General features: G+C 50.3%; 1 protein-coding gene across 1 annotated transcript in view; it reads right to left on the reverse strand.

Annotated features, from left to right (window-relative positions):
* Positions 1 to 13,043, reverse strand: part of LOC132654159 (alanine and glycine-rich protein-like) — a 188,378-nt gene that overhangs the window by 130,430 nt on the left and 44,905 nt on the right. The gene's annotated exons all lie outside the window — the stretch shown is intronic.

Genomic DNA, 13,043 nt, shown 5'->3' on the forward strand with positions numbered 1-13,043 from the left:
GCACGTGCCACCGTGCACATTTGGAGGTTCGAGGGAGGTGGTTCCCTCCTTTTCCGGGGCATAGATCTAGCTAGATCTGGCAACTCAGGTTTCAGTTTGGGAGGTGAAGTGTGAGAAGGATCGGTGGTGACATGATGCAGATAGGCTACTCTGGGGGCTGAGGAACTGAGCCAATCGGGGTCCTGGGGTCATCATGTCATCCAGAGAGGGCTGAGTAGAGGAGCTGCTGGCACAGGTGTAGCCAGGGGTCAGCTTGGCACGCAACACAGGTTGGGGATTCCCTTCCTGGTGGCCCTGGATCGGAAGGGGTGGGAGGAGGGTTCCATACTGAGGTCCAGGGTACATGGTGAGAACATACATCTGCTGTCACACCAGGGTCAGGTCCCAGGTGATCCCAAGAGAAGGAGCAGACTGTAGACTTTAGAGTCTTTCCACCCATACCCTTACTCTAGTCTTTCTAGAGCTTTCTATTGGCCAGACCTCATAGGAAGACAACAGGGACGGAGTCTGTGAAATAGCTTACCCAGGACACTTTCAGGCATATGGCAGGGCTAAGAGAGGGCAAGGAACAGATCCTGATGGGCAAATACCAGACATCTGGTCTTGTGCACCTGTATTCCTGCATCTTTATTTCCTGCTTTCCACAGAGCCCACTCTCTCCACACCCTTCAGACGGCAAGTCAGGGGTATCCAAATCCTATGGTCCCTGAAGCTGGGTTCTACCCTATGACTATGGATCAGCACTGGCCACGGTGGCCCTCTTATCTCTGCTTGGTGGCCTCAGCCTGCATCATTGGCTCTGTTCTTCATCCCCACCCCACCCCCGAAGTCCTGCCCTGCAATCTTTCCTGCTATCTCACTGCCTGTTCCTTGCATGGCACCCCTTCTTGTTCCTCTCAGACCTGAGCCAGCCATCCCTTTCCTGGAAAAGCAACCTGGCCTGGGTTCACAGAGAACTAGGTTCAGAGTCATGGGTATGTAAGGCCTCTGGTGGGTAGGGCAATCATGGGCCAGAGCAGGCAGTCCATGTGTCCTCCCTAGATCTCTTCTGAGCAAAAGACTACCAGAAATGACCTGCCAGGCCTCCAGGACCTAACACCAGAGAAAAGCCAAATGTTTCCCAAGCCTTGAATTTCACAGCTGGGGAAACTGAGCCCAAGGGTAAAGACTGAAGTGGTCAGAAGGTGCCAGAACCAAGGATTTGTTTGCCTGCAGGCTGTCTCTCCCTCCTGGCTTCAGCCCACTGTGGACTGACTTTTTTTTTGTTCCAAAGCCATTGCCCCAGCAAGGCTGTGCTCAACCGCTAGGCTGAGCCCTAGCCTCTCTTGATTCTCAGGTAAATGCTGTCGATCTCATAATACAAAGGGGGGAGTCCCAGTGAAGCCGTGGAGCATGTGCAGACAGGGCAGGTTAGCCCTGGGACAACATAGCCACAGCCACAGTCAGCAGGCAGCTGGTGGCGCCAAGCCTGTCCTGAATGGGGCGGGTGGGGTGGGGGAGTCCTCACCTGTGGTACCCAGCTGAGATCCACCCACAGAACTGCTAACCGCAAGATCATTGTGATGCTTCCTGACGCTGGCTCTCTACAGACAGGCTGTAGAGATTCATGGGGTGCGCTGTGGTAATTCAGTACTGGAATATAACGTGTGCTGGTCTGGTGGGGTCACTGCCATACCCATCAGCTTAGGTATTCATCATTTCTGTGTTACGAACTCTCACCATCCCCTCTGCTATTTATATCAAAATATTTACCATGTGTTGCCAGCCAGTCAGCTTTCAGTAGCCATTGGGAGATGCTCTTACCCACGGATGTGCCCGTCAAGATCCTGTATCCTTCCCCCATCCCCCTCAGGGTCTGGTAACTAATATCCTATTCTATTCTGCTGGATTAACTTTTCAAAGCTCAGAATGAACAGCGTTTGTTTCTCTGTGTGTGATTTTTCACTCAACTTAATGTTCTCCTGTTGCATCCACTTTACCATCAGTGATGGAAATCTCATACTTTTTTATGGCTGAGTAATATTCTACCCACATATTCCTTTTCTGATCCTCTCCAAGCAGAAAGCATCAAACTGGCCACTTGTCCCACCCACTGCCCTTTCTGGCTTTACTACCAAAGGCTTTACTGCCACCCGAGGTCCTGCACTCATGGGGATAGGAATGTTGTCCCCAGGTTGTAGGCAGCCAGCTCTGGTTTACTGTGTGCCCCATCCCCTGCTCCCAGCAAGGACTGGGATGAAAGATTGATGAGTTATCTGCCTTGGCTGGTGAATTTTTCATTATGGAGGAAAGGAGACCCTGTCCCTCAGTCCAGGATGGAAGTTCTTGGGTGTCATCTCGGCTAAGGTTTTGTCCTTGCTGACCATGGCCACATTTTTCTCCTTATGAATAATGACAAAGGCTGGGAGGGGAGCTTTCTGTTGGGACCCACTCTCCCACCTTCTAGTATGGAAGATTCTGGAATCACCCAAGGGATGATCCGAGGATGGAGTTAAGTCCCAGGATGGGGAAGCAGGAATGGAGCCAGAGCTTGTCACAGGTGTCAATCAGCTTATACTTTATGCCCCTTTGAACTGCAGGTGAACCCCTATTATCAACCCGATCCCCTTACACTCAGCCAGCTGGCGGGAGGGAGAGGAGGAGAGCAGCCTTGGAGAACAGGTGCAGTCCTTGACCCTAGCCTGTGGGGTCCAGGCCTCGGGGCAGCAGTGATGCCGCAGAGAAGGAGGGCCCCTGTGGTATCAGCCAGAATGCAGGGGAACCAATGTCACAAGTCACCAGAAAGAGAAAACAGGGCAGGGCTGGGAGCCTTGTTTCTGAGGGAGCTTCCTTTTCCCAGACACAGGTGCACCGAGGCAGAGGTGGCATTGCTAAATCTGTGAGATTGGAAGACCAGAGGCTGCATGGAAGGTACTGATGGCCTGTGCATGAGATTTAACCCTTTCCACCCTGCAGCAGCTACAAGGGATCCCAGAGGGGGTAAGGGAAGAGTGGGGTAAAGGCCAAAGTCACTGAAGAGCAGCAACCTGGACTCTGGGTACGTGAAGGAGGAAGGCAATGTGATGCCAATCAGGAGCCTTCTTGGAAAGAGGGGCCCCGAGGATACACTGGAAAGTATGATCAACCTTTGCAAGTCTACAGGGACTAATCTAGGGGGAACCCTGAGGTCCCCTCTGGGTAGACAGGGAGGTGATGTGGTTCCAGCGTGCAACTCGATTTCTTCTGGGCATTGACCCCTATTCACTGGATCTCCAGCAGGACTTTTTCCTCCTCCAGGATTGCTTCAGCCCATGTGGGACCCATTTCTTCACATGCTAGTAGCACCTAAGACCCAACCCATATACCTGCAACAACCAGTTTCCAGGAGCCCTGGGTCCTCATCTCAGGGCTGCCCTCTGCTTCTGGTAGGATGCTGGGAAAATGGCAGCCTGTCTCCGGCTTGAGTGTCCCTGCTTGTGATCTGAGGTTTGGTCTACATACATGTCTCCAGAATGAGATCTGGGGAACACTAGTCTTTAGCACTCTCTAAATCTGATGTCACAAGTAGAAGCATGCGATGAACTGTCTCATACTGGGCACCTGAGCCCCTTTTGTTAATTTCACAAGAGAACAAATACTTCAAAGCTCTGACAAGTCCTGTCTGATGGATGCCAACTTTGGTTGGCCCAACTGAGCCTTTCCCATTCCTACTTGATCTCAGGATCTCTTCTGGAGTCTCCTAGCATTCCACAGGGCACTCCAAGGAGAGGCGGCTCCACTGATGTCTCAGGCACCTTGCCCACTCTGCCAATAAGAATCCAGGGTGTGGAATTTCACCCTCTCTAGGTAACCTCTTCACAATGTCCCTGTTTCATTTCTGGCTAAGATGTGTGAATGCCCCCTCCTGGCTCCCATTCTTTCCACTCTCCCCAAATCTCTGCATTGCCCTGGCAGGTATGTTTTCTCTACAGCAGCAGGCCATGTGCTCCTAAGGAGGAACTACTGGGGGGATGATACTTCAACATGATTAGAACATGTGACTAGGGCCTCAGTGGCCTCGGTGGCTGCTACAGCCTAGACAGCTCACAGTGCTCTCCCAGCCTTGAGAGTCTAACATCAACCCTGATTGGACAGAAGGATGGAGGATGAATTGAGATGTGTGCCATTCTGCAGCTGTCCAGCTCTGGCCTGTCTGCCCCACCTTCCCTAGCTGGGTAAGAAACAGGGCAGGGACAACCCTCCTCTTGGCTGGCACCTAGCAGGAGCCAAGGCCACAGGAGAAAGTGGGCCTCTTTGTGTCTGAACAGAGCTGTGACAGCTCTCAGATCCCAAATACCCTTCTGAAATCTGAGTCCATCATGGGGCTTTTTTTTTTCTTTTTTCTTTTTTCTTTTTTTCAGATAAGAGACAAAATTGATACTACCTCTGCTGCTCCAGAGAAGGGTGAGGGGACATGCAGCCCAGCCCAGGCCTGGGGCTTCTGGTTTCTCAGACATGTGTTCCTAGAGGAGGAAGGGTTCTGCCTGGGTCACTGGGCAGAGGCATGGCTAAGCAAGGCATCCCTTTCTGCTTAGACTTGGCCCGTACCATGAGGCATTCAGAAGGCAACATCTGGGAGCCTGATACTTTCACAGGCTTTGGGGACTACGGGTATCATGGCCAGGGTCAAAGTCTTTGGGAAGGAGGGCTACACCTGATACCCCACAAGGCTTTGGTTCCGCTTTCTGTATTGGCTTTCCTCGGAGGTCAGGGCCTGATGCACACCCACCAGGTTGGGTTACAGAATCCATTCCACTTCCTGACCATAGCCTCCTGGAGGTCTCAGTGGGGCCAGATCAAGTGTATCCACGGGGCTCAGAAGACAGTGGCTGGGGTGGTAGTCAGGGCTCCCTCTAAGGTAGGAGTGTCCCCGTGTCACTAGGGACCTTCATTGATGACCCGTCTCCACTGTCCCCTAGTGGCAGGTGGTGTACTGCAGGAATTTAAGAAGGGGTCAGCTTAGTATGGGTGGTTGACCCACTGGCCAGCTCCTTGGGGATCACTTTGAAGCAGGGAGTGTAGCCTCCTACAGACAGGAAGTGCTGTCCAACCAGAACTAAAGAACCACTAGCTGCCAGCCTCCTTAAGTTGTTTGTTTTTGAGTCAGAGCCTCATATAGCCTAGGCTGGCCTCTAATTCACTTTGCAGCTGAGTAACTTTTAACTCTGATCCTCCTGCCTCCACCTCCAAAATCCTGGGATTACAGGCTCTTCTTCAAATTTCTTAATTGCTATTTTCTATTTATGATGACTGCTTTGTCCATTTATGGTAGCAATAAGGTTTCATTCTAAACTAAGATTATTTTGGTAACAATAACAACAAACTAAGCTTATCTTAATAAAGCCAGGCAGGAGTTTCAGTGTAGGCACTCTGATTGGCAGCAGTACAGGGAGGGCTGTGAAGGACTGGGCTCTAGGAATCTAGAGATTCCACAGATCACACAGGTACACTAAAATGCCCATACAGGAGTCAGGACTTAAGAGTAGCCAGTGTTCAATTTGCAGCAAAAGCTAGGCCAGAGCTCTCAAGGGTGGTGACTGCACATTTCTTCTGATTGGTTGTCTCTTTGTCAGGCCAACAGCAGACCCTTATGTTAATCAACCATCTCAACAGGGGGGAAATGCAGCTTCTGGTCCTGTGCTGCCAGGGCCCTGCAAGCTCCGAGGGGTCTGCAAATGATCCTGTTCATCTCACAGGAAGCCAGTCACAGAGTCAGCACTCAGCGACAACCACAAAAGGGCATGGCTGAATACCTGAATTGAAGACAGATATATGACAGAGAGGAAAGGGGGCAGGTGGGTGGATGGATGGATGGATGGATGGATGGAGGGCTGAGTGGGGGGAGATAGACAGGGAAAGAGATAGATGGGTAGATGAGTAGATGGATGGAGAAAGAAGGGAGGAATGAGTGGCTGGATAAGTGAATGAGTGAATATATGAATGGACAGATTATGAATGGATGAGTGCCTGGAAGGATGGATGGATGATAGATAATGGACAGATGATGGATGGATAGATAGGTGGAAGGATGGATAGACGGATAAATGGATGGATGACTAAATGAATAAGTAGATGGGTGAATGAGTGGATGGATGGATGGATGAATGGATGGATGGATGGACAGATGATGGATGAGAGTGGATGGGAGGATTGACAGGTGATAGATGGATGATTAGATTGGAAGAATGGATGGTAGATGGAGACAGATGGAGAGATAAGGTGATGGACAGATGATATAAACAGATGAGTGGATATACGTGTGAATAACGACAACATTTCTGGTTATTTAGGATCACTTGCCCCACTTCACCTCACCATGTATGTTTCCATTCTGTACAGAACCCTTGAACAAAGCTCTCTGAGACCAGATAATTTTTGATGACATTTCTGATTCCTTGGCAGACAGGCAGACACAGCATCTTCTCCTACCTCATTCACTAGGGAGCCATGAGACCAGGATGGACATTGTAGTCAGAGAGCCCAGGGCCTTGGTTTTTTCATTTTGATACCCATTCTGTGACCCAGTGATGGATCTCAGTTTCCCCATGTCTAACATAGGACAGTGGGCCAATACATCTCATTCTCAGTGTTGTAGTGATGCTGGGCCAGTAGACTGGCAGCTCTATGTAGAGAGCCCCTTCTGTAGGGGTGTGCAAAGGCCCTGGAGATGGCCCAGCCTGGGCTTCTGCTTCCTCTTTTGGACCCAGTACTTATAAAGGGAAAGAGGCAGGGAGACTGATGAAGCCAGATGTTTGGATCCTTGCGACACCGTCCACTTACTGCAAACAGCAGTGTGGAGGTGACAGACAAACAGAATGAGAATACAAGTCAGAGGCAGCAGGGAGGTGCCCAGAGCCCAGGTGCTGGGTCAGTCAATTCAGGGTTCTAGTTCAGCCCCAACTGTTGCTGGCTCTGTGTTCTGACTGTTCCTCCAAGCTCGTAGCCTCCAACAGACAAAGCTCCGCTTTTATGACAGCTTCTAAGGTTATGACAGGGCCAGTAGATCTTACCTTTCTAAAAACTGCACAGGAGGGCTCGTTAGGATTCTCCTCAGGGTACAGCAGGGGCAAATGTCTTCTGACCTGTGAAGTGTTTGCTGACTGCCTCCAATATGCTGAGCCCATCTCATGCTCTGGGGACACAGTGGTATTACATGGCCCCAGAGTCTGACCTTACAGAGGTCACCAGATAGAGGTTACATAAGGAAGAGGCAAAGTAGGAGCTACATTTGGGGTCCATTTTTTTTGGGGGGGCTGGTAACAGTAGGGAAATGACAAAGTATGGCTCAAGTATGGATAGGTGGAGCAGGAAAAGGTGCTGAGAAAAGATGAGTGGGGCCAGGGTCAGTCCTGTTACGTGCAGAGGCTTGGGGAAGCCTTGGGGTATCCATAGAGTTTATTAGAGGACTTGAGCAGAGCCAAAATTGAGGGATCATGGGGGATCTGTCAAGAATAGAGATGTGAGCAGGGACCTGCACCAAAAGGACTGCACAGGGTGGGCCTTGGGCTCTATCCTGAAAAAGATGGGGAGCCATGAGAGGGAGGAAGGTAGAAAAGGGGGATCCTGGCTTTAGCAGCATGGGTGAGTGGACACAGAAAAACAATGTGAGGTGACCGTGCCGCTGGACAACAGGATGCACTGGTGGCCACAGAAGGACAGCAGTTAGGAGTGACTATCACCCAGGTGGCTATTCTGAAGAAGTGAGGCCTGGAAGTCATCTAAGTACCCACCCTAGGCCTCACCTCTCTGTAACTTTTGTGGCAGCTGAGGAGGGGCACATTCATGGAACAAGATGATGACATTGACAGTCCTGGGAAAAGACCTGATAGGCTGCCTCCTCCCTTCATGGCCCTTGTGAAAGTAACTGCCAAAATGTGAAAATCACAACTGCACTCTTTTCTGATACTCCACACCCCAACCAGGGTCTCATGTAGCCAGGGCTGGCTTCAAACTCACCATGTAATAGAGATTGGCCTTAAACTCCTGATCCTCCTGTCTCCACCTCCCAAGTGCGCCCATTACTAGGAAACTCACTTAAAAACTGAGCTGCCATGGGCTACCTCTGTGCAGGAGTTCTAGGGGTTCTAGGTTATCTCCATGTAGGTTATCATCTAGGGATGATAGGTATACATAGCTCGCCTAATTCCTTTTAGAAACACAAACATATTTAAGGGCAGCCTGGTCTATAATCGAGCATTTCAGGCCAGCCAGAGCTGCAGTGTGTTGGCATATTTTTAAAAATCTATTTTATTGGATTCTTATACCCGTGCCTCCATTCCAACTCTTAATCCACCCTAATCTCTCTCAAACTCTTAACACTAGGTAGGAGAGAAAGGAGGTTAGAAGGGAAAGAAGGTGTAGACCTCTATAAGGCTACTTTCTCCTGATTAGGAATGTAGAGTTCCTTGAGGCAAGTTAGATTCTCCAGCAGTTCAACAAGCTAGCAAACCAGCAAACTGGCAAAACAGCAATCCAGCAATAGCAAACACAACAGAAAACAGTAGCAGGACAAACCAGCAGCAGAGGATGTAGCAGCATGGGAGCAGACGCTGCCACAGGACTTCTTGGGGTCCCCCCCCGTTTATACCCTCACCAGAGTACCCAGAATTAGACTATCTGCAGCTGGCAAAGATCAAACCCCTGCTAGTCCAGGAGGCAAATCATTGAAGCAGCCTCTTATCCCACACCTGGGATTAAAACAAAAACATACTCACACAACATAACTACTTTTTTTTTTTTTTTAAGAAATCAAAACTCTCACTACAGTTGAGTGAAGCCCCCATCACAAAACCAAAAGAAAAAGCAACCAAACCGAAACAACAGAACAGTAACCATAGAAACTCTCCTGGTACTCTGAGTTCTCTGCTTCAAGGAAGCTCTATCCTCTGAAGTCACTGGGAACAAAGTTGAGAGCTTGGGACCATTGTTCTCAGGAAAACACAGGGTTAGACCCCTTAAATGCCACTGAAGAGAACATTATCTCACACCCTTTGCTGTTTAAATGCCTGTTATTTGCTGGTGACGTTGGTTCTCAAGTCCTGGTGCTTTTGAGAGTTGGTGAAACCTTTAGAAGCTAGAGTCAGGTGAAGGAAAACCTGGAAGGGGGTGTTGGGTCCCTGGCTCATCCTTACCATCTTTTTTTATGGTTTACCTGTTATGAAGTAAACAGCCCTCTTGTGTCCCTTGCCCCCTTTCTCTCCCACCATGATGGTGAGCTACCATGGCCATAAAGCAGTCAGTCACTGAAGCCTCTGAAGCTATGATCTAAAGCAAACCTGGTTTTGTTTTGTTGGTTTTTGAGACAGGGTTTCTTATGTAGCCCTGGCTGGCCTGGAATTCACTATGTGGGCCAGACTAGCCTTGAACTCACAGATCTCTATCTGCCTCTGCCTGCCCAGTGCTGGGAATATAACAGTGTGCCACCACACTCAGCCAAAACTTTGTGAATCTCTTTTTATCTCCTCAATTTTTATTTGTGTGGATGGGCACTGTGCACACGAGTGCAGTACTCCTGGAGGCCAGAAGAGGGTGCCAGACCCCCTGAATCTGGAGTTACAGGAGGTTCTGAGCTACACAGTGTAGGTGCTGAGGGCCAAACTCAGGTCTTCTGCAAGAGCAGTGAGCATTCTTAACTGTTGAGCCGTCTCTTCCATTTAAAGTAAACCCATTGTGGTAGTGTCATTTCTGTTGCCATGATAAACTGCCATGACCAAAACAACTTAAGGAAGAGTTAATTTTGCCTTACAGTTCCAGTGGTCTAGATGTCCACGATGATGAGTAAGACATGGGGGCAGGAGCAGGAAGCTGAGAACTCACATCTCGACCACACACAGGAAGCCCAGAGCTCAAACTGGAAGTGGGACAAGGCTATAAACTCAAAGCCTTCTCAGGGTGGTTTCCCTCCTAAAACTTCTGTCACCTCTCCAAAAGCCTACCACCAACCAGGGACCAAATGTTCAAACACATAAGCCTATCAGGGACCCTTTTCGTTCAATATAAATGTGGCAGACATTTTATTGCAGGCATAGCGAACATATTCATTGGAACTGAACTCACAGCAGCAGGCACTTGTAACATCTGCATAAACACAGCCCACTGACCCCACAAGGAAACACTCTGTTTCCTTGAGCCACTGAACCCAGCACTCTCAGGACTTTGGGTGGGAGCCATCGTCAACAGCCATACCCCTGTCATGAAGCACAGGACGAGAAAACTGGGGCCTTGGATAGACCCTCAGAAGCACACTTGTTCACAGCATGAGAGCTGACCCCAGAAGGCAGAGTGGGACCCTGTTCAGCTTCAGGCTGGAGGATGGGGTGATGGCTCCAGAATCCCCAAAAGTGTCTTGGGTCCTATTCCTGCTTGTCAGGTGACACATTTTCCACTCTGCCTGTGTCCTCAGGTAGTCGGGAGAGCACCATGCCACTGCCTGGCATGGCAAACCACACACATCAGGAGGGCCAGTTTGAAATTTCAGATTCTGGGAAGCCTGGATGACTGTCCTAGCAGGCACGTGCAGACACCGCCCCTCTTCCCGTGGGCTTCCATGAGGCAATCCAGTTCAGGGATGGGTTCGTTACAGACGTTCTGTGAGTGTCTTAAGAGCCTATAGGATACCCTGCCCATCCCACCATTTACATCATGTCACCTTCCCAGTCCCTTCCCTACGTTATTTTCAGAGAGTTGGTTGCAAGTTGAGAACCCTACAGCTCAGAAGTGGGGACCCAAGACACTTCTGGGACTTCTGGAGCTCCCCCCCCCCTGCCCCCAGCCTTATCTGGACAAGCTCTTTCTAAAAGCTGTTACCACGCACATCAACTTTCTTCAAGCTCTGTTTATTTTCCACCTCCTGCCAAGCAGGCAGCTCAGCTCCCGAACTCTATTAATCCCTGGCTCCGATTCATTGAAACAAAATGTTGCCAAGCAGCAATCCTTGTTACAACCCACATGGGTGGGGGCGGGATGCACGGGCAGAGGGTGCTCAGCTCAGCGCCTCACTGTAAACATACCCAAGTCAGCTTGCCAATGCAGGCCCGGCCAGAGGGAATGCCACTGGATGCCACCAGGTGCCCAGCGAGACTCCACCCCAGGGACAGACCAGGCATCCTCACAGCTGCATGTGAGAGGCTCTGCTGTGCACTGGTTTGAGCCAGTCTCTTGAATGTTCATTGGCAGCACTTGAGGGCCTTAATGGTAACAGGTTCTCAAGCCTATTGAACTTCCAAGGCCGGGTTTCCTCAGCTCAGGGTCCATCACTGCTGTGAAGATTGTGTGGTTTGTTGAGAACTGAGAAGCACTGCCCCACTTCGTGTCTCTGCCATCGGTTGGCAGGTGGGAGGTCAGCCCACTGCAGAGGTGAAGGAAAGCCCGCTGCGATTGGATCTATGCCTTCCTCATCTCCTCTTCCTCTGAGCGCCTGAGTTCCAAACGGAACTGGTGCTTCAGAGTAAATGGAGCAGAAAAGCACGGCAAAGGTGGTTCTGAGCAGAGACAGGTCCCGGCTTGCTTTGCAGCAAGCTGCATGTCTGGCGGGGGTGGCAAGGAACCCCACCCCCACCCCCCGCCTCCTCCGTCCCTCAGCTTCCTCAAATGGCTTTCCAGCTCAGGGTGGTAGCAGGGATCAAACCAGTCTGTATCTGCCAACTGCTTAGCAGGGGGCCTGGCTCCTGCTGGACACTGCTTTGTGTTCCTTCAAATCTTTTAAGAGTTAAAGCGGGGATCAGGCATCGCGAGGTATTTGTAGAACCCGATGCTATTCTGTTCTTTCTGTTCCTTGACTGGCTGAGCTACTCTCTGATCTGTTTTCATTAACTTATTATGAACAATCCAGCAGCAGGTAGACACAGACTGTAGGTTTTCATTATTGGCCCATTTTGCTGATGAGGACTCTCAAGGACTCTCAAGAGCTGAAGGGATCTGTCCCAGGTTACACAGCTGGCAAGGAGAGCGAGGACGCACATCCTGTTCTGCCCAAGGCTAAGAGCTCTTCACTCCTCTGCAACCCGTCTAATTGTCAATACCTCAGCACCTCCCACTTAGGGAAGGTCCTGGAGATTCAGGCTTTGGAAAAGGTAGACACTAAGAAAGGCTGCTTTGGGCACAGAGAGGACCTAAGGCTCAGGTTGCCCCACAGACAGGTGAGTCTGAGCTGGGGGCACCATGCATGGCATGCTCTGCCACCTCCAGAAGGTGTCAGGAGTACCTCTTCCTGTTTAGCAAGGAGCTGAAACTTCACAGGGGTCACAGCCAGGAGTGAGTTTTACCCTCAGTGTCTGGAAAGTGCTGAAACAATGATATCCTATATATGTATGAGTGTTTTACCTACATGTATGATCGTGCACCATGTGTGTGCCTGGTGTCCATAGAGGTCAAAGGAGGGTATCCCTTGGAACTGGAGTTCTAGGCCACTATGAGCAGCCATATGGGTGCTGGGAACCGAACCCAGGTCCTATGGAAGAGCTGTCAGTGCTCTTAACCACTGAGCTATTTTGCTATCTTCTTGTAGTTTCCTTGCTGACAGATGATGGGTCAGGAGGACTCTCACAGCAGGAGGAGTGCCCTATGATTCTCTCATAAGAAGAGAGGGAACCCAGAGCTGAATGAGCGGGGAGGACTGGGCTGAGCCAGCAACAGACAGGTGCCAGGCCTTGGATGGCCTCTATCTGCTCAGAAGCTTCTGGAAGATTCTCTGTACCTCAGGGGCAGTAGGCGGGCCCCACAGCACAATCTCCTGTGCACACGTTTTTGTTTTTGTTAGGCTGGAGGGTTTTGAATGTATAAAAAATGCACAGAAAACTGCAGATTTCTGTATTTTCTTTAAGACAGGGATGCCTGGCCCTTGCATCCACATCTTCATGGGTCAGACACAGACTGGCACTAAGAGTGGCTGGTCTCCTAGAGGGGCTACAGCCTCCACTACTCCCCTTTGTCACATATGTCACCAATCTGGGCTGCATTTGCCCCTGGGGCAGGTCTCTATACTCTGAGGTGCTGAAGGGCTCACTGCACATTTTCTCTCTCCCTGC

This window comes from Meriones unguiculatus, chromosome 5 (assembly GCF_030254825.1).
Source record: "Meriones unguiculatus strain TT.TT164.6M chromosome 5, Bangor_MerUng_6.1, whole genome shotgun sequence".
Taxonomy (NCBI): domain Eukaryota; kingdom Metazoa; phylum Chordata; class Mammalia; order Rodentia; family Muridae; genus Meriones; species Meriones unguiculatus.